General features: G+C 44.4%; 2 long non-coding RNA genes across 7 annotated transcripts in view; one reads left to right on the top strand and one right to left on the bottom strand.

Annotated features, from left to right (window-relative positions):
• Window positions 1-25,118, top strand: part of LOC418209 — a 110,468-nt gene that overhangs the window by 50,492 nt on the left and 34,858 nt on the right. For 4 of the 6 annotated variants that reach the window (XR_005862150.2, XR_005862146.1, XR_005862147.1 and 1 more), the window contains one exon: window positions 22,045-22,118. This is a non-coding gene — a long non-coding RNA (uncharacterized LOC418209). Of the gene's footprint in view, window positions 1-16,015; window positions 16,075-19,479; window positions 19,653-22,044; window positions 22,119-25,118 lie in introns of those variants that run through there. The other 2 variants (XR_003071279.3, XR_003071274.2) reach the window with 2 other exon arrangements.
• Window positions 3,198-18,456, bottom strand: LOC112530075. Its single transcript, XR_005862153.1, has 3 exons — window positions 18,279-18,456; window positions 10,194-10,532; window positions 3,198-5,801 (listed from the first exon to the last, which is right to left on the bottom strand). It is a non-coding gene; the product is annotated as an uncharacterized LOC112530075 (long non-coding RNA).

Genomic DNA, 25,118 nt, shown 5'->3' with positions numbered 1-25,118 from the left:
GCTGGTACATTTTATAATCCATCACAGACATGTTTGATTAATGGACACCAAACTGATCTTTATAGGAATACACCCACCCACAATATGTATAGAAACATAAACTGCTCCAGAGGATAATCTAATCATGTGGTTAGTGGTTCTGGGCTTCACCGAGCCTCCTGGGGGGAGCAGCCCTGTTCAGAGGATACCTGCTCACATCTTCCTAAGTGCTGCTCTACTACCATTTCTCCTTGGATAGAGGGATGAATGGAAGTTAGTCGTTGCAGCTTGGAAGAACTGATGTACTTCCTTGCATGCCCTGGTTAAGCTGACAGGCTGTGAGTCCAGTCTTTTCCCTCACCTGTATCTTTTGTGCTGACACTCAGGGACCGTGCAGTGCTTGAGATCTAGAGCTGCAATGCATCTAACGGATAACTCCAGCTCTCTGCAAGGCTTTAGCAAATTCTTTCTTGCTCTAGTAAGCAGCTAGATTGGCCAGCCTACTAAACTTTTGAAAAAATTGTTTCTTTTTCTTGGATTTCTTGTTACTTGGGCAGCTGAAAGAAGATAACATCCTTTTCTGCTTTGTGCTGTTGCTTGTGAATTATTTACTAATTTGCGAAGTTACAAGTTACCTACATGATGTGAGGCTTATCATTTTTGCTCCATGTATCCGTCGGTCTGACTGCGTTGGATGGCATCTGACATATCTGACAAACTGAATATTTGTTGTGAGTGAATGTTTCTAAACTGAGCAAGTTAAAATTGGCCAAATCCAGAGAACGTTTACCAGTCTTATTTGCCAAACTCAGGGTACCCACATTGCATTTACAGAGAAAGGTATTATGATCACGGTACTATGATCATTAGTTGTAGTTTCAAATGGACAGAGGTGCAGAAAGATGAAATGGTTTTCTTAAGGCAGTGCAGTTCAGTGGCAGTACCAGCAGTTGATCTTCAGTCCTGTATCCTACCTTGTGGCATTAAAACCTTGGCTGCAGTGTCTTCCCGAACTTCAGAGAAAACCACCTCCATATGCCAGGCCTCAAGCTCAGCTCTAGAAATATTTAATGAGCAAAATTTTAATTGAAGTTGCATTAAAATAATTAACAAAGAGAGCATCAAAGCACAGTATCTTCCCAAGCTAGCAGTGTTATATGAAACTTAAATCTCTCATAAACCTGAGAAAATATTATGCTGATCAACCGTTTTCCGTAGGGAGAAATTAATACAAGGCAGCCATTAAGAACCAGGAGTGATGGCTGCTGTTTAATTTTATTTTCTTCTCATCTGGAAGCAAGTGCTGTGTCTGTAGCCTACGGCTCTGTTGCTAGCAGTGGGACTTCTGCCTGGATGGATCACAGACTCCTCTTCTGAAAGCACACGGATCCTTGTCACAGTGTCCTCTGGGTGCAGTATGTAAAGGTCACTGTTCAGGTTGCTTCCCCTTTTACTCCCTCCATGCTTCAGCTTGTTCAAGCTCTACCCGTTCTCAAGGATGGTTAAAGAAAGGACATTTCTTGTTCTGTGACCCTGTGACGTCGATGTGAAGCTGAATACACATACAATACTCAACATTTATGTAGCATCTGCCCTTAAAATGCCAACACTGGCCAAGAAATTCTGTGTACTGGCATCTCAGATGTCATAAATAGCCCTCCAAAGTGAACTGAAAGACTCAAAAGCTTCCAGTGATTTCAGCACATTTTTGATTGTGCCATCATTTTCCTGCAGTGAGAAGGGGAAAAAAAAACAAACAACCCAAAAACTGTGGTCTCTAAAATGCTGTGTGTATCTATTTGTAAATGCAGTCATCTCACAGCAGTCTGTTTTTTTCCTATGCAATGGCATCTCAGCCAATCCGTTGCAGCCAGAAAGGAAACGCTGTGGCACATTCCCAAGTTCCAATCACCGGTTACCTGCTCCCTCTGCCCTCCCTTCTGTCTGTTCCCAAAAAGTGCAGTTTGAGAGCTTTTTTAAAACTTCCTTAAGAAGGACGGCCAGTGACGGAATGGGAAAAGTAATGCATTTCACCCATCATCATTCTCAACAGTGCTTGGATTTTTAGTGTGAAGTACTTGTAATAAATTATATAAGATCAGTCTTGTAATAACATTTCAAGGGAGGGAAAGATTTGAAGTAATTTCAAAGAGGGATTTGAAGATCCTTGCCTGGACACAAAATGGTGATAACTCTTGGGAAGTTGTTTCAGAAAGAGACAAAGGGGCAAAATTAGTTCAATATAAGTTATTAGTGTTAAATTATGAATTCATTTCTGAGCCAGCTTTCAACTACTTATTCGCAATTAATTGATACAGATATTTCATCAAATGTGTTAGTTATTTTAATAAATGCTTCTGAACTCTTTTTTTTTTACTGGATACTGAATGATGAACGTATGAAAATATATATTCAGTCTTAATACACGTCACAGTGATGCACTGTGTCTTCAGAGGGGAGACAGACACTGATGCTGGCTAAGGAACAAAGCTTGAGAAGCAGTGCCTGTGCTGGTTACTGGGGGAGGCTAATAACAACCCCTGGCAGCAAGAAATTGTGTCTTTTTATGCGTTTCTGGTTGAGGTCATCTCCCAGATAAAACCCTTGTCCAAGGATTCCGGCTGTGGCTGGTATCTGGGAGAGGGTCTGTACTTTGAATTAAGTGGAAAGAGACTGCTATAAGTACTAAACAGAAAGGGATGGCATGGCTGTAATGGCAGGAATAATTTTCCCCATGCAGGGTGGGGAGAAACAGAACCTGACAAAGCAGAGGATGCTGGTTCCCTGCAGCACACCTGTCCCATCCCCTCTGGATGTAAAAGCAGCTGGTGCAAGGAGATGGGTCCATAAGGGCAAGGAGCTGGCGAGCAGTAAATGTTTGCAGCCTGATCTTCTAGGCTGGAAATCTTCTGCACTCCCCTCACATCTTCCTCTGTAGCAGCTGCTTCTCACTAAGAGCTTGGTGTGGGATTTTCCAGCGTTCACATGGGACCCCATCTGCTCTCGCTCAGGTCAGTGCTCGGTGGAGGAGGCATTGGGCCACCCATGAAAACTTCTGCAATCCCATTTTTCTGTAACACACATCTGAGTGTGTTCCAGTTCCAGGAGAGCAGGAACTTCACTTACTACTTCGGGAGGCTCTTTGAAGATAAAGAATGTACTTATTCTGATCCTTTCCACATGCTCTTTTTACTTTCATCACCTAATTTCAAGTCTGATTAATCTTGGAAGAAAAACATTTTCCAGTTCTATCAACTTCTCTATCTAACCCGTCTTTCCATTCAGCTCAGCAGTTTCCATAGGGTTAATAATGAAACTTATACATGCACCAAGTGAAGGATATCTCCCTAAGCCAAGTAAAAATGCCTTGTAAATGTCATTTCTGCTGTTCAGTAAAAGGCCAGATGAAATTACACTTTGCCACCCACTGAAATGCACCAGGACTGATGCTGAAACATGCATGCCCATGTGCACGTATACACGTGCTCACAAGAGACATAGAAGCATCCCTTTGAAAGCTGTCCATGCTTTTCTGCTTGGAGCTTGCCTTTAGATAATACTTTCATAGAGTGTTAGGTGCTTTGTAGTGATGCACACAGACATTGCTGTCCTTTTACAGGTGAGGGTGTGTGGACACAGAGATGTGAGAGTCCCTCAGGAAATGATTGATGTTCCTCTGAATCAGGAACATTGTCTTCCAGTAGGGTTTAGGTTCCTGTCAACCTAAATCATTCCTGAGATAGGATTCTTGCTTCAGTGAATTTTGCATTGTGAATGTTACCAGCGTAGCTTTGTTCAGATCATGAAGCAAGCCTGTTGGCAGTCATGGGAACATTAACATTTGCCTACCTCATTTTGGGATATACTGAGAACTTCTTTTGCACTTGGAAAAAGGAATGAACCAAGTAGTGCTGAAACACATGGAACTGCAAATACCCACAAGACTTCTCCTCATGCAGGTTTATTTCACTCACACTTATTTCTCTTCACCTCCCCTCCAGTGACTGAAATGAAGCCTCTTCAAAAGTTTCTGCAACCTTTGATGACTACATGCGTGTGATATTTCGGTGGTACAGATCTGTACCCTGCATGCTATTTGATTGAACCTGAAAGGACCGATAAATGTTTTCTCAGTACAAACTATCAGAAGTAATTCAAACTGTGGAGTAGAAGCAGAGATGAGTCAGTTTATTGAATGAGGACTGTACACGAGTCAGGACACGTGATTTTATCCCTACTGTTACCACCCCATGGGGAAGCTACATGAGTTTCTGTGCCCAAATTGCCGCTCTGCCTTTGCTAGCTTTGTCTGTCAAGATGAGAAAAACATCTGAGCACCACTAAGTCTCACAGTGGATTTCAGAGCTGCCCAGTATGATCACAGTAGGGTTTCTAGGAATAAATGCAACACAAATGATAATAACAGTTATCTTCAGAGGAATAGTGCAGTAGAGGTTTCTCATCTTTTAAAACACGCTTGCTGAAGAGTAACCAAACACAGCACGAAGATGTTAACAATGTAGTAGCTTTCTATGACTCTGTAGTGTTAATTCCATCAGAGAGATAGCTGATAAAATAAAAAAAAGGAACATCATATAGAAAAACATACTTTAGGAGAGGGAGGCCCATATAAACAATCACACCTCCAGGGAAACTGCTGGGGGAGTCAGGCAGGGATGGGAGGTCAGGATGTACTTTGGCAATGCCAGGCATCTTGTTCTGTTCATATATTCACGTATATCAGCAGCCACGTCTCCAGGCCCAGCTCCCTGCCGGCTCACAAGGTGCGGGTCCTGAGGCCATTCGAGTCTCTCCATTACATGCTCATAGCTATGGAGTGACATAAAGTTCCGGTACATCAGAGTGGTTTGGATAGCAAAGTAAGCATTCCTCCAAGATGTCTGGCCCATGGTTACTGCTTGCTTGTGGTAATTTAGTGCGGTGCGGGAGTCTGCTGGGGGGACACAGCAAGGATGCACAGAAGAGATTTGACATGTGGACACATAGGACGTTTGGACATTTTGCTGCTGTTACGCCCTCTAAGTGTTAAGTATTGCCTTTGTGCTGTGGAATATTTGACAGCAGAAAGCCAAAGTATCTTGGAATTTCACTCCTACTTCTGTTCCGATATATACATGTGATCAAACCTTTCCTGCCAACGCGAGTCTCGAAAACAGTGTTTTCACAACCTGAAAACGGTGTTTGCAGTCTGACTCGAAGCTTTATAGGTTTCTTGTCTGAATTTTCAAGTGCCTGTGAAGAACCGAAATCAAACAAGTCAGGCACTGTATGGTGATAATAAGCCACCTAAGTAAAACAGAAGTTAAAAAAGGAGTGCAAGTAACAGAAAGTGTGCCTGGATCCAGGCGTGCCCCGGGCATGTTGTTAATGATGCTCCTGGTGCATTAATTACCATCTCCCCCAGCACATCTCTCTGCACAAAGCCAGGAGCTGGCTCGCTGTGCCACCGGAAATAGAACTGGCAGGAAAACCACTCGAATCTTGCAGCTTTCTTCTCCTAGGCAGTGCTGATAGAGCTGCAGGCCCCAGTACCAATCTTCCCAAGGTGTGTCTGCAGTCACTACTGGACCATGGCTCAGAGCAGTACTGACTTCAGTTGGCACGAACATCTCCCAGGCTGTCTTTTGTGTACAGAGGGCTCAGGTTGTGATAAGGGAGTAGCTATAGCAACCCGGAGTTCCACGGGGCCTGCACATCCATCAGAAAAGCTGGATGATAAACATGCATGATAAACATGCTCCCTGAGCTGCCACTGCTTCCACTTGTATGCTGGATCCTGGAGATGTTCTTACAGCACCTACCTGTTGAGAAAATCCATTGGAATTAGAAAAAAGAACTAACAGAGCAATGTAATGTTAGCATTTATTTCAGCCCTGAATGCTTTTCCTCACTGAGGTCTGGCCGGTCCCTTTTCTTTGTGCTTACACCCTCAGTTTAGCACACATCTGTGTCTATAGCACATCACAGGGCTATGTGGAGGCAGTCTGGAACTGAGATAAGGCATGCCTTGGAATGTCAGGATGCCACGGCCTGTCTCTGAGGTCCCAGCAGCAGTGCCAAACTTTACACATCTGTGTTTCACAAACCAAATTCTGTTCCAGGAGCCTGAGGTCTCACAGGCCATCAGTGGAACTGACCACCAGTGCATGCGGAGGGCTCACCCATCTCCCTGAGCTCCCATGAGCACAGCGCCAGGTACAAGATGAGGCAAAGTGCCACCACAGGTTGTTGACTGGGTTTTCAACTGTCTCATAATGAGGCTTCAAAGTAACGTGTTGCTTTTGTTCTCCTGCTGACGTGTGGTTCTATAAAGCTGTTTGGTCCCTTCAGTTTCTAATGGCACCTTTAAAGGTAGCCGTGCTGCTGTTGCCAAGTCTTAACTGGAGAAGAATAACCCTTCTCCTTCAGTGAATAATATCACAGAAGATACCAAAGTTTATAGTTCTAAAGACTTGCTCTTTCAGATAGGTTTTTCTTTGTTGTAAGACCACATATGCCCTCTGCTGTCCCTTCAAACTCAATGAAGTGAAGACGTATTATCAGAACATTATTGGTATTATTATTACTGATATTAATTTAATAATTATACAAAAGTTAAGAAAAGAAGAAATATTCTGAACCAAAGTAGTATCCTTTTCTTTAGAAGTCAGCCTGACCCAATTTGTAGCTTTGTATCTAAACCTTGATTTCTGGTCAGTGGACGCTCATTGCTAAACAGTGATGCCTAATATCAGAGTGAAGGTATTAGGTGCTGCTTTTCTTTGCAAGTGTTTCCCAACAGGCCACAGGCAGGATGATGCACACTAGTGCAGGATTGCTCTCACGTCTCTTCATAATGGCATCCCCACCAAGCTCTACCTCTGTCCTAATACATGAACCAACAGCAGCATCATTCTTTAAATGTAATTTAAGTCCATGAAGAACTACCATTGCATTTCATGAAAGAGCTATAGAAAGAAAGGAGCCTTGCTGAGGGTGTGAAGTCCTGTTTCTCAGGGAATGCACAGTAAATCTCTTGGGAAAGATATGCAGAAATAACGCTCTTCAGATTTTGAGTTTTTCTGCTTCCTACGCACATTACTATGTGCTTCACATTTCTAGAGAGTCATCTGAAATAAGATCTTGTATGCAAAACTATGTGCCTTTACAAATAGGTCTATAAAAAAAAAAACCTAAATAAATCTCTAAATATAGAGGATCATATATTTTTTCAGAAAGGAAACTGCTCACTTTTTTTACATGCTGAACTTCTATTTTTCAGAGAGGGCAACTCTTAAGAAGCCATCTACTGATAGCAGGCAAACCTTTAACAATCCTGGACGAACTTTATATAGTGTTTAATTTACTTGAGCGGCACATAATGGAAACAGAGCCTTGACTAGAATGCACTTTTCCAAATTAATTCCTCTCTTCTGACAACATACACTTTTCTTGACAGAGATAAGTTTCCAAGCACTATTCCAATTGCTCCCCGCTGTTTGTGCAAATTAGGCACGCAGTATTATTTTAATGTTTAATGGCAGCCAAGCAATTTCTTGACGCTGCTTTGAAACTATAGGCTAATCCAGCTCTCACTGGCTCCCAACAACTCTCATCCTGGCTGGCACTTCTGTGTGCATGCCGTGCAGCAGTGGTCGGCAGAGGTGCTGGAGCAAACAACCCTCCATCAGCCAAGGGGAACATGGAGGCTTTTTCTAACAGAACTTGTGATGGTAACAGGCAGAGGTGGCTGGGGATGTCGGTAATTGCTTGTGGATGGATACTAGTTTGGCACTGGACAGCACAGAAATGGGTTGGTAACACGGTATTTGAGCTATTGGACCAGATCGCACTCCCTACTCAAAATCTTGCATAAACCCATCAGTAAGTTGCAATGCCTGTCTAGCTAGTGAGCGTCTGGCTGTGTGACCGCATGTGGTGCCTTCATACAGATTATTTCCACTAATACTCTAATCAAAGTGTCTCCTAACACACTGTTCTCAGTGCCCACATTGGAAAACGCTCAGCCAAAATTATCCATTAGAGTGCAATTAGCTGTGAGCAGGGCACCGAAACCTGGGATGTTTTTGACTAAGAGGTCAATTAGTGTGATTGGGAGGCAAAGGAAGCAGTCAGCCGTGGGATGGTCAGAGGGAGCAATCAACTGAATTGAACAGTCAGCTGATTAGGAAACAGCTCGTGAGAGCAAGATGAATTTTTACACTGGAAGTGATGAATGTGACCTGTCTGAAGTGCTCAGCTGGACTGAGTGCTCAATCAGCATTTCATTAACCTGAGCTGCCCCTAGGTGATGACATATACACAGCATTTAAATATATATGTGATAGTCTTATCACGAGTCTTCCAAGGACTGTGCTGTATACAATAAAGTATTGGCAAAATTAGTAAATAATGACGACAACGATCATAACTAAAAAGTATAAAACAAAAATGAAATATTTATGTATTCAAGCAAAGTATTTGTGTATCAACCAGATGACTTCTCTACCTTACAACTCATCTCACAAGTATGGATTACATGTGTTTCAAATCTAAATATCGAAATCTTCTATCTAATAATAAGCCTTAAAGTAGAACAAGACTAGGCTTTCAGGTTAATTAGAGTTCACTGGAAATGAACTTTTTGATATTATGCCTGTGCCTTTGTAATTAACATTTAGAAGGCAGGGTTAATTATCATTGTCCCCTATGTTAGCGTGCAGTATAGAATCAAGAAATCAGAAACTGTGAGTTTGATTTTGACTGTGCCCTTTATTAATGGGGAAATCACGCTGTGGACTCCCCAGTACAGATGTGGAGGAGGAAGGGAAAAATGGGTGGTCTTTAGGATTTTTCTACGCCCCCAGCCCAGCCACTGGTACCACACCATGGGTGGTAGCTCTGGGGTGATGAAGCAGCCAAGAGTCCCTTTCCCCAAGTGAATGACTTGGTGTCTTCACACTTACTTGGCTGCAAATGGCGTGGCACAGAGGAGCTGCCCACCCTCTGGCTAAGCCACAGAGGGGCTAGATCAGCTTTGGCTAGAAGTCTCCTGTAATCTCTGCTCTGGTATTCAGCTGCAGCCAGAGGGTGGGGATGGCAGATTTCCTACATTCCCCATAATTCAGATGGAAGTGGTTAACTCTTAAATTTCTGGAATAAACGCTATGAAAAGAAGCACACGCAAAAATAACTCGCACTTCCTGAGAACAGAAAGGAGGGGTTCTTTCTTGGTACTTCAATGCTTTGAACTGAGAGTGTGAAAACCAGTGCGATCTTCGCTGTGATAACCCATCCCACACAATTTTCTCTGACCACTCAAGGCTCAGCGGCAGGAGGTGGGCACCCACATTTCCACTCTGCCATCACTTTTTCCAAATGCACAGCAGCCGCACAGCTGGAACAAAGCATGCTCTTTTAAACGAATTCCTACATTTCCTCCCCACAGCACTTTTAAACCCAAACAGAAACGTCTATTGTTCGTCAAGCAGGGCAGTGATTCAGAAACATATGAACAATAGTCTAGATTTATTTTTAAATGAAGTCATAAGTGGCACCGTTCCAACCAGAGTAAAGGCAAGGCTTTCTTTACGTTAGCTAGATAAGTCATCTCCCCTCAAACTGGAAATCGTGACTCCTAATTTTGTTTCCTGTCCCTGTTTACATGTTAAGAAGTATGTGTTTGGTGTTTGGGTCGTGTATTTTATTGCAGACTAGTTCTGTTTATAAGCACATCATGGCACTATTGGATTTTATATTGCACATTTCCCTCTATTAGTTCCCTGGCCCTGACCAAAGTTATGTTATTTTACATTGGGTTAGTTGTTCTTTTTTCAAAATATTTATGTCACAAAGCTCGTGGCTTCCAAATTTAGTGCAGTGCAGCAGTCACAAGCTTCTCCCATGCACTGGTTTGGCAAAAGCCGAACCTTGTAGATGTCTCTAGCCCTACTCATTTATTGTGGAGGAGGCCGAGATCTCCAGGGGCTATACAAACAAGTCTGATTTAAGATTTGTTTTCCAGGAATGTTTAAACCGCCATGTACTGCGTGTACGTAATTAATACAGAGTCTCTGAATCTTTGAAACTGGAGGTTATGTTACTGATTGCACAAATCATTTGGGATGACACTGTGATAAAACCCTGAATGCGTTTCTTGTGAAAAAGAGAAGTTATGGCAGTGGAATAGCAATGCTGAACACCGGGGCACTAACCAGTCCTGCGTGAGGTGACGAGCAGAGCAGTTCACTTGCAGAGGTTTCTACAGCACATTTTGTCCAGTTATCCAATGTAACCTTTGGCACGGTGATCAAAATATGAATGGCGTTTTCATCTTTTCAGATCTGAAGTCCACGTCAGGATAACTGATGTGACTCAACCACAAGCTTCAAATCCATTCTCCCCCGATTTCCTGTGCGTGCTTTCCTAGGAGGCACGAGATCTTCTTGCCAAGAAGGAAGCCCAGGAGGAGGCTCAGGAGGGTTACCTCTTCCTGGAAAGTGAAATTGAGTCACGCAGATATGTGCCCAGAGGACAAAACAGATGAGAGTTAACTGAAAAAAAAAAAAAACAGTGACTGTTTACCTTACTCCTTGATTTGCTGTACATCTGTCTTAAAACTATATATGCAGATGTCAGGCCCGGACTGAGTCTTAGAGTAGACAAAGAGAAGTCTCTGCCACCACAGTTCACAAATAATGAGTCCTTTGCCTCAGGAAAAAGAACATCAGATTTCTAAAGCCGTCATTTAAAGAAAATGACACAGCACTGTACTGTCATGTTTTCAAAAGGCCACGGAAAACCACAAGTGTTAGGCACAGCTTCACCTTTCCACCAGTTCTCCTGCTCTGGAGAGCCCTGCTGTTACCCCGCTGTACCTCACAGAGCTGAGCTGGGTGTTCGTATGCTTTTGTCCATGCTTATTTCAGAAGTACCCATGAGCCTATGTGCTAGAACTTGCATCGGATCCCTGCTTTTCTCAGGCTTCTGACTTCCCTGAGTCCAGCAATCAGTTAATCCCAGAACTGCCTCACTCATTGCTGTACACTGAGTTTCCCCTTCCTGCTCAGTTAGGTGGGCTCCACTTTGTGAGACCTGTGTTAATACCAGCTCCCTATGCAGCAAGTAGCTTTTTAAGGTACAGAAGGGCCCAAACCAGCCCTTTCTAGCTTCTTTGTGGTATTCTTCCAAGCCAACCTGCGGTCCCTTGCATGCTGAATTACCAGAAATTCTTTGTTTGGGAAGCACAGGAAGAGATTTACTTGAGGCAAAGCAGCCTAACTTGCTAATGCCCCATCCTCCTCTGACATATTCCTGGCTGAAGTAGGCTCAGGAGAATGGTAACCTTCCCCTGGCACTGTTGAAGTTGATTCCCAGCCTCCTAACCTGCATCCTCATCACTTTATTTTCCTCCTTGCACATTTAACATGAAGGAGAACTTCTTCCTCTTACTAGAGCAAAGCAAGACAGGCCATAAGCAGCTGCTGGAAAGACTTACGTGGATAAAGCAGAGGAAAAGCAGTCATGGGAGAAATTACTGAAATTAGCATGGCTGTTCTGCATTCTGTGTCCACTTAATGGGAATGGTTTGCGCCCCAGTTCCGGCTAACAGTCAGCAGCTGGGCTGCAGTAGGTATGAGTTTCACTGGTGCAGCTCTTCTTGCTGCTCCCCAGAGCTTGAAACTGCACGTGCTTGAGGTCTGCAAACTGAAGTGGACAGGACAGGGTTCACTGATAAGCTGTGGTGCCAACCCCCACACAATTAAAAGTCTTATTTAAGTCGCAGTCAAAAGAAATGGATAACATGAAGGAAAATGCTGGGACTGCGTATACATCGGTAAATATAGCCCACCTGTTCTCTTTTTGTTAGAAGCAAGTTCTCTCACAAATGGCGTGATGCAACTTGTTGATTTCAGGCAGCAGTGGCCTGCTGAATCTTGCTGGGAACTCATTTGTCACAAACATGTATATGTAGGTCTCAACATGGGCACACGTATCATTTCATACTGTACATAACCTAGTGTAGCATAGCATAACACAACATAAACATAACGTACTATAAAGATACAGTTTATATAGCATATCAAGTTTATTCTTTTCTGTCCGATAGAGCCAGAAGAAAGCTGTTAAATATAAGAGCTCTTTAGATGTTTTAATCAACGTAGGCTCATCCTTTCCATTTCTGTCTGGAAACTGCAGAGGTTTGTGTGCAAAACAAATTCAGGTGGTTTTGACTGTGATGCGGCATCCACACTGCTACTGCTGCTGTTACCTGCCTCCTCTGAATGCAGGGGGCCTGTGGTCCCCCCCTCTGATCAGTCACAGCACACAGTGCAGGCACTGAGCGTTGTGCTCTCAGCAACAGCAAGGGACGGGCATTTAATGTCCTCTTGTTCCATCCAGCACGAAACCACAACAAACCTACTTGTATTTTGGATTTCATAGTGCATTTCTATGCATAGTGCTTGTCCATGGCATCCACTGCACAGGAAGGGGTTTTATTCAGAATCAGACTCAGGGGGTGCCTTGTGCACGGTCAGCCTCAGCCGTGTTGCCATGGCCAAAAAGAGTGTTCTGGGCAGTATTTACAGGCATGAATGCACACACACTTTCTCTTCCTTGGAAGTTTTCAACGGATGCTGCTAAGCTTTGACTTTTCCGATTTAAAAAGTCCTACCAAGTATCAGCGCCATACAGACTCTAACATTTTTTTTCCGGTTTCTTGTTTCTTAGCTGAAGCTTCTGGAGAAGCACTGACAGTGTTGGCTGCTGTGTGTGTGCACAGGCTACCTCTACACTGACAGGAATGTTTTTAATCACATACGTTCCTTAAGAAAGTGCCTAGGTTGACTTACTTGCATCTGATAGTTACATGCCTTAATGTTTTCAGTGGCTGCTTAGGGCTCATGAAGTTGCCATAGCCTGTCAGGTGGGTGATGCAAAGGACCGATGGTGGAGAGATTATGCTTCAGAGAACAGTATGCTTGAGCAGCGCACAGACATTCAGCTCACACCCTTTTTAGGCTGTTGAAGGAGTCCCCACATCCTGTCCCACCAGCCAAGACTGGAGGCAGCACCGCACCATGCCTCAAATCCTCCCTCCCTGAGCTCTCCCGCTGTTCTGACTGCAGCAGCAACTCGCACTGTCACAGTGAGGAACTCTGCAAGATCCCCTGGATGTCACAAAATGAGCCACAGGATTATTTAACTTCAAGAGGAGGGCAGAGACTTCCAGCTGAAGGACTTAGTGCAGGGAACTCAGTGGCGGAAGCTGTTTGCAGACCATGTGGTCCTGTGGCCCAGCTGTACTGGGAAATTATCAGGATCCTCTCAAAGCACAGTTTAGTCCTCCTTCTGAACTAGCAGCGCACACACACACAGAAAAAAAAAGAGCTGACAAATCCAAATCCTTCTGTCTGTGCTCCCAGCAGGATGGACATAAGCCAGCTCTGATCCAAAACCTTCATAGCTGTGTAACGATAAGCAGTATACTAGTTGTGACGTCGTGCTGTGCTGACATGGCAAGGTGGCTTCCAGGTGGGAATGGGCTTAGGTTTATCTGTCCCAGGGATCAGGCAATATATGCTCGGCTTCTGTCTGCTCCTGCCCGTGGTGACATGCAGGAGAGATTAGTTATAGATTTCAGCCAGAAGCTGCCACAGCCTAGCAGCTTTGGTAGGCTAATGGTATGCAGAGATATCACCACAGATACAGACTTACCCAGGTGGCAGAATGTGACAAATAGACAACGCAGCATGCAAACACATGAGATAGCGTAAGCATATTGCTCAGAGCTGAAGATAGATTGTTGGCTCTATGGTGATGTAGTACTGCTCAGTCAGAGCTGCATGTACTCTAAAGTGAGGAATTGATTGAGAGGTCATTGCTCTGGTTAGCATTAGTATGATTTTTCCCCACATAAGATCATGCTCTCCTTTAGTATTTATTTAGTAGAAAAAAAAAAAATAGTCTCAACAAATTACTAAGTGGTCAATTTCTCTTACAGAATAGAGACAGCATCCTTCCAGCTGTCTTCTGACCTATCACTCCCAGGCTCCGTCACTCTGCTCCGCAGTAGATGTTTTAACTTCTTCCTCAGACATGTGTTCTGTGGACTTATCTCATTTTGCCCCTGTTACGGAGGCCACAGAGTCATCCAGTTCAGCACAATCTTCTGACCTAAGCCAGGCTTTGTGAAGGTGATCTCTATCTACCTATATTTTAACTAATGGAACAGGGCAGCCAACATCCCACTTCATATCCCACTCTCTGGCTGTGACTGGTCATGCCCTCAAACATGCAAGTGGTACACAGGTGGAAGAGAATATCCCTGTTTTCTCTGGGCTTTGCTGTCATTTCCTTCTGTTTCATAATGACTGCAGCCACAATAAGGATCACATATAAAAAAGAACCTAGTGTGTTGACATCTGGAGGAGGTTTGTAGGAAGATGCATACACACATTTTTGAAGCAGTGACCAGCCCAGAATGAGCTACTAAACAGTGAGCATCCAGCTTCTCCCTGCTGCAGGGCTTGTGATTATTTCCAAATGACAGGCAGGGCTGAGAGCAGCCAGTTCTGTGCCCTCTGCCTCTCCCTCCATGTCATTTTTGTGGCACTGTGGGACAGAGGGGAGCTGAGTGACAGCAGCAAGGTGCTGCTGATGGGGCAAAGGCCGCAGAATCTTCTTGGCTCCCACAGGAAGATGTGGAAAGTCAGAGAAAAAAAACTGCAGCTGGGTGGGAATTTGTGTGAGTGCTGCTCCATGCAAGGGGGAGTCATGAGAGGAGGACAGAGCTCTGTTGCATTCCTCTGAGGTGAAGCAGAGCATATCTGTCCCCAGAAATTTTAAAGTACCCTCTAGTTGCTTTGACATAGGCTGGATCAATGACTCCAGACTTGTTAGGGGTTTGCTCAATATCCCGCAAAATGGGGGACTTAGCATTGCCCTTGAAACACATTTACGACTGGAGTTTCTAGTCAGTGTCAATTCTGATAATTTGCCATTTGTTTTAAGCATACACGGGGGAAACAGAAACAAAAAAATGGGAACACAAACATTTCTGGGGAAACCAGGAGGCCTGGAATTGTTATTACCATGGTACGTTTTTACTGATCTGTGTGGAAATGCACTCATTTTTCTAATAACATTAATGACTTTGGAATACATGCACCAGTTTCTCATGCCCAAGTCAGCAAAGGGATAGCTTCCTCAAGGACAATAGCCTATGGGCTTTCTGAAAACTAACCATCAGGCCTGAGAGGTACTGATAGTACACCTTTCCTCCCTTCATTCATTAGCCATCAGAGAACTCACTAATGCCAGGGCAGGGGGATGGGGAAGGCAAGCGAAGAGAAAAAGTCATTAGAAACCAGGCTTCATTAATTCAGCTGCTGGGGAACAGTGTGTTCAGAAACGTCGAGATGTTTCATTTGACCTAAACAAAATGCTTGGACATTCTTCAGTTGGAAAGCTTCATTCTTGACTACCGAACCAAATCAAAACACTTTGCTTTGGTGAAGCACTGTGATGAAGAGCTTGGGGAACAGCAGCCTGGCTGCTGTCTCAAGGGAGCATATGTCTCCTGCCATAAGCAGCTGTTTGAAGGAAAAAAAGATGTGAAAATGTTTCATTTGCCTGGTGTAAGCATATAAGTTTATTTTCTAGGGTACAAAGGTTGACATAGCCTTCATCCATGTGTGTATGCGCACAAGTGGGTGTTTGTCCGTCTGCCCTCTCAGATATGTCTTAACTTACTGACTGACTTCAAATGAATTTGAGCACATTATATCCCTCAGTCCCTCTTGCTGAAAGCTCTGGTATAGATGATATGGGACACACTTGTGGAAAGCAGTGGCCTCTGCTGTTTGTATGGGAACTGTTGAATCACGGCCTGAACCCTCTGATTGACCACCTGAGGCGAGCACTGAGTCAGCTGCATGGGCACAGGTGAATGCAATTTCACCTGAGTGACCAGAAGGGGTGGAGCCTGGCTGCATCCCTCCTAGGCCCCATTTAAGGGCTGACTCCCAAGGAAGGAGGATCTCTATCTGGAGATCACTCCTCTTGGGGCTCTTCTGCAAGCTGAGGACACGGGTAAGCTCTTTATTTTCATTATTCCTTTGTAGCTCAATGATCTCTCTGGTCTTATACCTGTTTACCCTACAATCTGTGTACATGTTTGCTATACAGCTGTTCTTCCTGTTGCAGCTGGCCTCCAGGTCCTTCCCTCCTGTTCCCATGTATATCAGTAAGCAGTGATGGATGTTAAGACAGCAGGGTTTCTTGGCAGACCCCTTCGGCCTTCCACACCTTGACTTAAAGCCAATCAAAGCCCATAGGTGGAAAACTGTGATTTTTAAAATCCTTGCCCTGATTTGTATAGAGTGAGTCTGAATTCAGGGCCTGCTCTCTCTCAGGAGAGCTTTATAACCACTCCACTGCAGCTCTAGGACGTGAATGTCCCCTGCTTAGCAATACAGGTGTGACACAGCAAAATGGCACAAACAGAGGGAGGAAGAGGTGAGGACTTCACCAGCCTACAGGTCTGAGCTGCTGCCCCAGGGTAAACTGCTCAGGGCAGCTCACTGCCTGACAGAGATGGAGTTTCCTGGAGGTTGGGGTGCCAAAGGAGGGCAGACTTTGTCTGCCCAAGAGATGTTCTCCTAGAGGTTTCCCCTACAGCATTTTTCTCTGCTGAGTGCTTGTGGAGCGCAACCACAGTTCAGGCAGCAATTTCCAACAGAGTGTAAGGGAATGAGTCATTTGATCCCACTGAATTTTATGGTGTCAGCTGTGCCCTCAGAGCCCCTTTTTAGGGACACCACATCCTAGCAGCAGCGAAAGCCATCAGTCTGATCTGGGGAGCAGACTAGATTGCTGACACATCAGCACAAAGCAGCTTCAGCACAGCCCATTCTATTCACAGCTGATGCTCTGACTGATGTAGCGAAGGCTTCAGCCCAGAGAAAATAAAGCCCCACGTTTCCAGTTCCCATCTTCAAGAGCTCACCACCCCTTGTGCTATTTCTCCGCTACAAAATGCCCAAATGCCATTCTGTAATATTTCCTAGCTCGGTACATCCTCAACCACAGCCATGCACCATTAAGCTGTAAACCAGCTGCTGCTTTCTCTTTGGAGTGCTCATACTGTAGCATTTCACCTCCTTATTGCTGCTGTGCTCAGCTGCCACTGACTGCTGCAGGCAGGTGAAGCAGCATCACTGTCCCTGGGCTGGAGCTGAGCTTCTCTGAGCGTCCCAAGGGAAGGGATTGCAAATGGCATTGGAAGAGTGTCCAATGTCATGCCACTGCCATGCCGTGGAAGAAGGGAATGCAGCATTTCAAACACCTTGTTTTATGTAAGGTGTAAAAACAAACAAAAAAAAATTCATCTGGAAAAAAACCAACACTGTTATGTGTAGTTAGAGAAACTGATCTGCATTGCAGGGATGCTCCCTGACCCAGACACTCAGTGAAGTGGAGCTGGTTTGTGCTCCAGTCATTTCAGAGCTAGATGAGCTCAGGGACTACTCTTCCCCCAACAATTAAGGCTGCTTACTGCCCCACCACACTTTGTTTGCTAGGCTGCCTGGTAGAGCGAGTCTCATACAATAAGAGAAAATCTTGAAGGAAATCTCGAAGGCACAGTCTGAAAAGCAGGCACTGAGAAGCACTTGGATTGTTGGGAAGACTTTGGTGTGGGAGGTGAGAGAAGTTGTCCTAGTGAAGAATGGATTTTCTGGCCAAGCTCTGGTTCTTCCTGCCTTTGCCAGCACAGAGAGTCCCTTGTAGTCCCTCTTGGACACTTATATTTGAAATGAGGAACATAAAGGGGATTAAGGGATGTTATTACTTTCCTCATATAATTGGAATGGAGCTGCAATATATTCATTATCTGCTGACAGTCGATGCCATACTGTCCTACAGCACTGAAGTTTCAGGGTGACAATTGTATCACTGATGACATAATTTATCAGTTTTTTGTTACTGAAGGTAATTCCGATGAGGTAATAAATCTACATTTCAGTAACAAAGTATTCAGTTTACCAGCTGTGCTCTATTTTATAGCCATAGGTTTAAGGATTTGAAAGGAGTGTATGCTAAGCACCACTTTGCAATTAGAGGCAAAGAGGAAATTAAACATTTCTTTTCTGTTACAAAAGGAAAGAATTGCCTCATAATTTGTCTTTTTGTTCATATTGTGTAACAGCATCTTTGCCTTTTGCTTGTTCATCAGCTCAACCCAAAGGTTGTGCTGGAATATCAGTCTGGAAGCCTGTTCCACCAGGAAAGCTTACCCTTGCAGCGACAGTGTCAATGCAATGCCAGGATCGGTTCAGCCCTTTGCCTGTTGACTCAGGGGAGGCTGCCCAGAGCTTCAGTTGCATGGAAAATCATGGAAGGACACATTCCATTTAGAAAGACTATCGGAACTCTCCATCCAGGTCCAGGCAGAGCTGAAGCCTTTTCCTCAGTTTATTTCCGTAGGGAAGAGAAGGTGTTTTATGCACTATCTCCTTCAGAGGATCTGTGAAACACAAGCAAACCTTTGACAAGAGGCTGTTATTATCCAGGAGAATATTGGAGAACCTCAGAGGCTTTGAATTGTAAGGACCTCACTGCTTTAAGCACAGCTGTCTTCCCTCAGAAAGCTTAGATCACCCTTCATTAACTGCGTCCCTTTCACATTTGCTCATATATTCCGCCAGGGTATTCAAACATATCATGCTTGTGAAGGCAGTACAAGAAAGGGGCAGAAATGTCATGTCTCAGGGTGTTTTGGCCTTGTCTTCAACTGATCCCACACACTGTTGAATCCAAGACAACTGACACTGCAGAGGTCTTCAGAGGGTCCCGCCACATGAGCCTGTATGAGGCACCCAATGCAGCGAACTGGGCTCTCTGTGGTTTACACTGACCTAAAAATCCAATTAAAAACAAAGAATTGTCTCCTGAAGAAGCCAGTTGTCCCAAGACTTTCTCATCTTTAACTTAGCTTTGATATAATAGGAGTGGGAAAGTCCTATCAAAACAGATGTTCAGCTGGTCTCAGTTGTCTTAGATCTGTTTCCTTCAAAGAAATGATGGCAATTGATAACTGCAGTTTTAGGGCTGGCTCCTATGTGGACACTGCCTCCAGCAGATTGTGACCCGCCATGCTGTGCAGTGGGTAGGTTTGCACATCCTTCTTGCTCAGACTGCATTCACAATACTTCACGTGCATTTCTCCTTGTACAGTTTTATTGGTGACAGTTCAGCTGCTGAAAGCCTTTGCCTTTTTGGTATTTTCCACCCATCTGCCATTCCCATTCTGATATCATACATCTCTGTGATTATCTATTGAAGACAAGCATTTTAGCTCTCTTGTTCTTTCCCCACGTTATTCCCTGCATCCCTCATTTTTATACTGTTCTATGATTCCTTCTTAATTGTCAGTATTTTTTGGCCATGAGACATTCTAAAATGAACCCAAGACATTTTATTTTGGTCTTCTGACAGTCTAAATCCAACACTTCTAGCAGAGCAATACTTAAAAACTAAGCAAAACAAAACATCATGGATGAAGTTGAATATTGGCTGCCTCAGGCCAAGACACAAGGAGTGGATGAACGCTGCACTGCTGTATTAGAAGTGGGAGAGCTCTACTTACATGCATCTTGAACCTTCACAAGGTAGGAGCAATTAGCAGGTTTTTCCTTGCAGTCACTGCAACAGCACTACTGCGTGTGGACGTCAGGATCAGCATTTCCGTTTTCCCTTCTCCATAGCTGTACAAAGGCAATCTTGCACTTTGTGCTCCCTGCTCTGCATGGACAGTGCCATGAAATTGCAGCAGCCTTTTCTCTTCCGTCAGAATGCAAATGCATCACTGACTTCCTCCTAGCTTTCTTTCAGCATTATTGCTCTCCATACTTCTCTCCCCCAGTGAATGTTATTTGCTCTCTGATAAATTAGTTTACTGTTTCCCAAGAGCTGCATCTCACTTAATTTCTGGCCGTATTTCTAAGATCTCTAGGACCCTTTGTATTATTTTTCTTGTCCTTGTCTGTGTTTCCCCAACCCTTCCTCTGGACTTAATGCTATCTACATATTTTATTCACCACTAGTCTTATTCCCCCTTCCACATAACAAGTGGAGGTGCTCTGTGAAATGAGAGCTACCTGTAATCCCTGTGGGGGACCACATGAGACACAGCCCCCTTGTCTATTAATATTCCTTGTTTGCAGTTCTTCAGACACTTCCCATGACAGTATTCATATCTAAGCCAATGGGAGATAACATTTGGAGAGGCACTTCATCAAACGCTTTCCTGAGTCCCAGCACTTTGATGCCTGCTGCTCTCCCTACTATCATTCATTTTGTAGTTTTGTGGTTTTTATATTTGTTTTTCTTGTGCATTTAGTCTTTGTAAACCCATGGTGCTCCGTGCGTATGTTTCCGTTAAGAGATCTGTTTAATTCTTAGGACTTTAAAGGGAGAGTCAGGGAAAGACACCTTTGAAAGCCAGAAAGAAAGTTACAGTTGAGTTCAGAGCTCTAAAGCTGTTTCCAAATACTGGAATACGTTATGCTGACTGAGCAAGGGAAGAGTAACTCTAGATAAACATTAACAGATAAAAGAGATTACCTTCCCCTGTATGCATTTTCTTGTATTGCAAGAACTGTTCTCCAGTGGGGACTGAATCACATCTTGTCTCATGCAGAAAGCAGAAGTCGTTAGCTCTGCTAATTGTTCAAGATAAAGAGTAAAAGGTGACGACAGTTTGCTTTGTGTGTGGTTAAACTTGTTAAAGGCACAAATGAAGCAATTCTTTTAATTCTCCTTTGATTCATTACCATTATGGCATTGCACCATGCCAGCACACTAGCACTTGTTTGGGCTTTTTTTCCTCCACACACTCTGACTGTAAAGTGTACCTTTTCTTGGAGCACACATTAAATAAATACAATTACACTGTAGTATACAATACCCAGTCATTTAATTTGGTATTGCGTTATACAACATCCTTTGAGTTAGCATGAACACACAGTGTGAACACATAATTCAGTAATACTTCTATAGAGAGCTGATGAATAGCTTGCCTGGATCCTGTTTGTAATGAAGCCACAGTACGAGCACATGTAAACATGGAAATATGTGCTTTTGGCCAACTAGGATTTTTTTTGGTGTTACTGTTTAATTTGCATTCTCTTTTCTTTTGAGTTTATTTATTTACTTTTAAACGCTATAATGCTTATAACACCTCAAGGATTATGTTCAGCTAGATTGCTAATACCCTACTGAGAAATGTATGGTTCTTGAGAAATAAAGATTTTCAGGAAGCTGTGTCAGGTTTCACCACATCAGAGCCTTCAGCTATCAGCTGTGTGTGAGGAGAGCGACAGGACTGGCATACACATCCTGGCACTGATGGTTGGAGATGGCCATCGTGAGTTCATTGTTGCCCTAAGCCTTTCCCTGCCCTTTGTACCTGAGCAATGTTAAATCTGGTGTTTTCAGGGGCTGACCGTTTTGAGCGAAGTAATAGAAGTGGGTGCTGATACCTGATGTTTCGTGCACGGCTGTTGAAAATGATCAATATATACTTTGCACAAAGTGCATGTGCTACATACTAAGGGTGAGCTCAGTGATCTGTGAAGCACTCTGGATCTCAGCTGAACCCCACAGCTACACCTGTGCAACATTTTACAACCTTCAGTAAGGAATGAGCTGAGCTGCCTTTGAGGATTTCTCCAGTCCTATCCCTCTGGTATAAAATCTATTGGCATAGATAGAAAACAGATCTGCGCTTCCAGAGACAAGCGTTTCCCACCATGCTAACTGTATCAATCTGTAACCTTCTTGAAGACTTAGGAGCTTGGGAAGACATTAATTCTTTACTATAATATCACATACATATTATATTTATTATTTTAAATAACATCTAAGGGTTTTAAATACCCTTTCGGTACCTCTACCACACAAGAGAGGACCAGTTCAGTTGGTGTCCCAATGGCAGGTCACAGCCATATGTGCTGATGTGCCCGGTGCTACCAACAGCACTGACTTTTCTTCTCCCCTCAGCAGTGTGCAGCATGGTGTACATTACAGAAAACTTTGCATCCTGTTCCAGCAGACCTTATTAGCACTCCACAGAGGTAAGTACAGCATCATCTCCTCCGTGCACTTTCGCACTTTAGCTCCTGTCTCCCAGGAGTTGGTTCAGTATTTTGAAAGGTAAATCAGCTTGCTAAAAGAAAGGCTTTGAAGTCTTCAGTGAGCATCTCCTAGAGTCGCTATTCCTTCATTAAAACTAACAAAAATCTGTTGCCATCCAGTGCCTAGCTGGCTGTACAAGTCCTTAAAGAACTCTCGGGTGTCTCAGTTTCCCCACTGGCTCCCTCCTGTTACACATATGGCTTTTGCATGAGATGCGGAGTCACAGCTGCACACACAGGGAGTGAAAAGATTTAATGAGTTTGGAGAAGTTGGTTCCAAAGGTGTCTATGCATTTGGGATTTCAAAGGTAGGATAAGGTCCAAGTTCTCAATGAGACACATAAATCAAGATATTCAAAAATTTAGGGTCCTGCTTGGCAGAAAGTACAACACTGGAACTTTTTAGGGTTCCTTAAGAATAGTTGCTGGTAAAACAGGGCTTCCAGTGTAGGCAAAGTATCTTTAGTTTGTCCTTCTTTCATTTAGTAACTCAGTTTCAAGAAATAGGGGCTGTATCTACAGATCTCCCAAAGTCTGAAAGGTTATCCAATTACAATTGAAAGAAACGTGCAGCAATAACTAACTGAAATTAGAAGACACCGTGGAAAAGAGAAAGAGTGTGAGAGTCAGAAAGACAGCACTTCAATTTCTCTTATCAGTAAGTGGGGAGAACTATTGCTGTCCTTAGCATTCATCATGGTGAACTATTGCTCACCAACTCCTGTTGTGTGTGGGGTGAGGGTCCCTTGTGTTAGGTGGGGATCTGCCTGCTTTCCCACTTTGCTTCCTTTTTTTTGGCAGGGGGGTTGGAGCTTGATGATCCCTGAGGTCCCTTCCAACCCAAGCCATTCTATGATTCTATGACTCTTTTCTTCTGCTTCTCTCTCTTTTGCCTGCTGCCGACCTTGTGCATATATGAAAAGCTGACAACGATTCCTATGGGTTTTTTTTTTTTTTTTTAGATTTACAAAAATCATGTTAACAAAAGAAGAGGCTCTTAGTAGCTCAGTTTGGGCATTATGGGCAGAAAATAGAGGGTGCTGTTAATCCTGGGTTGAACCTGGGAGCAGTGGGTGGCTGCTTCTCCTGGGAACAAAAGGGATATGCCAGAGAGCCCTTACTTTAGAATCCCAGATCAGGATCAGGAAGAGCCAACAGCCCTTCCTAGGCTTGTGCAGGCCCTGGGAGTTGTCCACAGAAGAAAACTGTTATCATGTCTGTAAAGGGAAACTGCATGAGGATGTATTCTCATCCCATGTCTACTGTGGTTTTTGTCATTCCTGAGCTAGCACAGGAGAGGGTCCAGTTGGTTCAGAAGCATTTGAGACTGACTGCTGCTGATAAAGCCCATTTACTTTATTGCTAGCCATTGCTAACAATTGCTAACAGCTTTTGCAGGCTCGCTCTGAGGCATGGCTGGGCTAACCTTGCTGTCTAACCCTTGCATTCTCAAATCTGACCTTCTGCGTAAGCTGGCACTACTGCAAGGCAGCAAGTGGCCTGGTGTGTGCTGGCAGCTCCATATTACTCTGCAGTAGCTTCCAATACCAAATCCCTACTGCCTGTTGTCTGCTCCTTCACCTGTCTGTGTGCTGTTTCAGATACACGTCAGCTGTACTGGATGTTCCCAAGTCTCCCTGCCTTCATTAGGGTCAAACTGAAGTCTTGTTTAGGGAAGCGCCACTATGCTACATCATCACTATGCGCTCTGTTAGCAGCCACGATTCAGCTGCTTGCAATGTTATAAAATAGAAATGGCCTTTAAAGACATCTTTAGGAACTCTTTCCACATCTGTTTTTTTTTTTCCTGTCCTCCTAGGTTCATTTTGTCACCCAAAACATGTCAGAAGCTCAATTTCCTCTCTCAGATAGAGAGAATGGGAAGTCAGGAAGGTTTTTGCCTTCTGAGTGGTTCCAAAGGCTTCTCCCATTGACTTTAACTGGCTCTACACCCTGCCACAGGGTACAAATGAGAGGGATTGCTCTTTGCTACTCGTGTTGTGGAGCCACTGCCGGAGCTCTAGGACTGTAGTGATGTAGAGAGCAGCAGTGGACTTGAGTCACAGCATCCTACATCTGCTTTGTGCACGTGCAAATGGTGACTTACAGCATGAAATCGTGAAGGATCATTCTCTGCACTAGCACTTAGTGATGTTCTGGGGCACAGCTGGCTGTCCCTTCAGCTGGACTGCTGCAGCAGCTTGCAGAGGCTGCCAGAAAGTCTCAGAATGCAGTGATGCCTCTCCAAACTTCTTATGCTGGTTATTACAGTGATCCAGCTTAGCATGTGGTCCCAAGAGGAGGGAGAAGAGAGAAATATGCCCGAGCGTGGTGGCCAGATGAAAACAAGCAGACAGAAAACGGGGGAGAGCTCGAATACATCCAGTTCCTCTGCTCAGCTTTGTTGCCAAAGCCCCTTTGTGTCTCTGGAAAGCTGTCTACAAGTCTGTCCTCGCCGACATGATGCACACGTAGCCCAGAACTGAGCAGGAGGGGGGACACTCGGGAGTCTCCGGGGTCTGCACGAAGAGGAAGGAGATCAGCCCAGCGTCAGCTGCACAACGTGCCGGCTGAGGCTGCGGCGGGGGCCGCTCCGCCCACCCCTCTCCGCTCCCGGTGCCGGCAGCTGCCTGCAGGCTGCCTGGCTGTCGTGAGCATGCGTGACTCAATGCTACAGCGCGCTGCTGAGTCATTGGGGGTGGGTGGGCAGCGTTTGTCACGCTGTGGCTGAGGGTTTTGCTACGTTAAGCTAGCGCGCGGGCTGTCTCCGTTACCGGGCCAAACTTTTACTGTACACACAGACAGCTGTGAATTAAAGTTGCTGGAATGAGACGAACGCAGCAAGGAAAGGGCAGGTCGCACTCAGAAGACAAAGACGGGACGCTGCAGCAGCGCTCGGTGCTCAGCGTAATTGCGGTGGGTGCTGCGTGGAAAGCTGAA

This window comes from Gallus gallus, chromosome 1, assembly GCF_016699485.2.
Source record: "Gallus gallus isolate bGalGal1 chromosome 1, bGalGal1.mat.broiler.GRCg7b, whole genome shotgun sequence".
Classification (NCBI taxonomy): Eukaryota; Metazoa; Chordata; class Aves; order Galliformes; family Phasianidae; genus Gallus; species Gallus gallus.
Note: the sequence above shows the minus strand (reverse complement) of the source record. Positions and strands in the feature narration are given on the sequence as shown.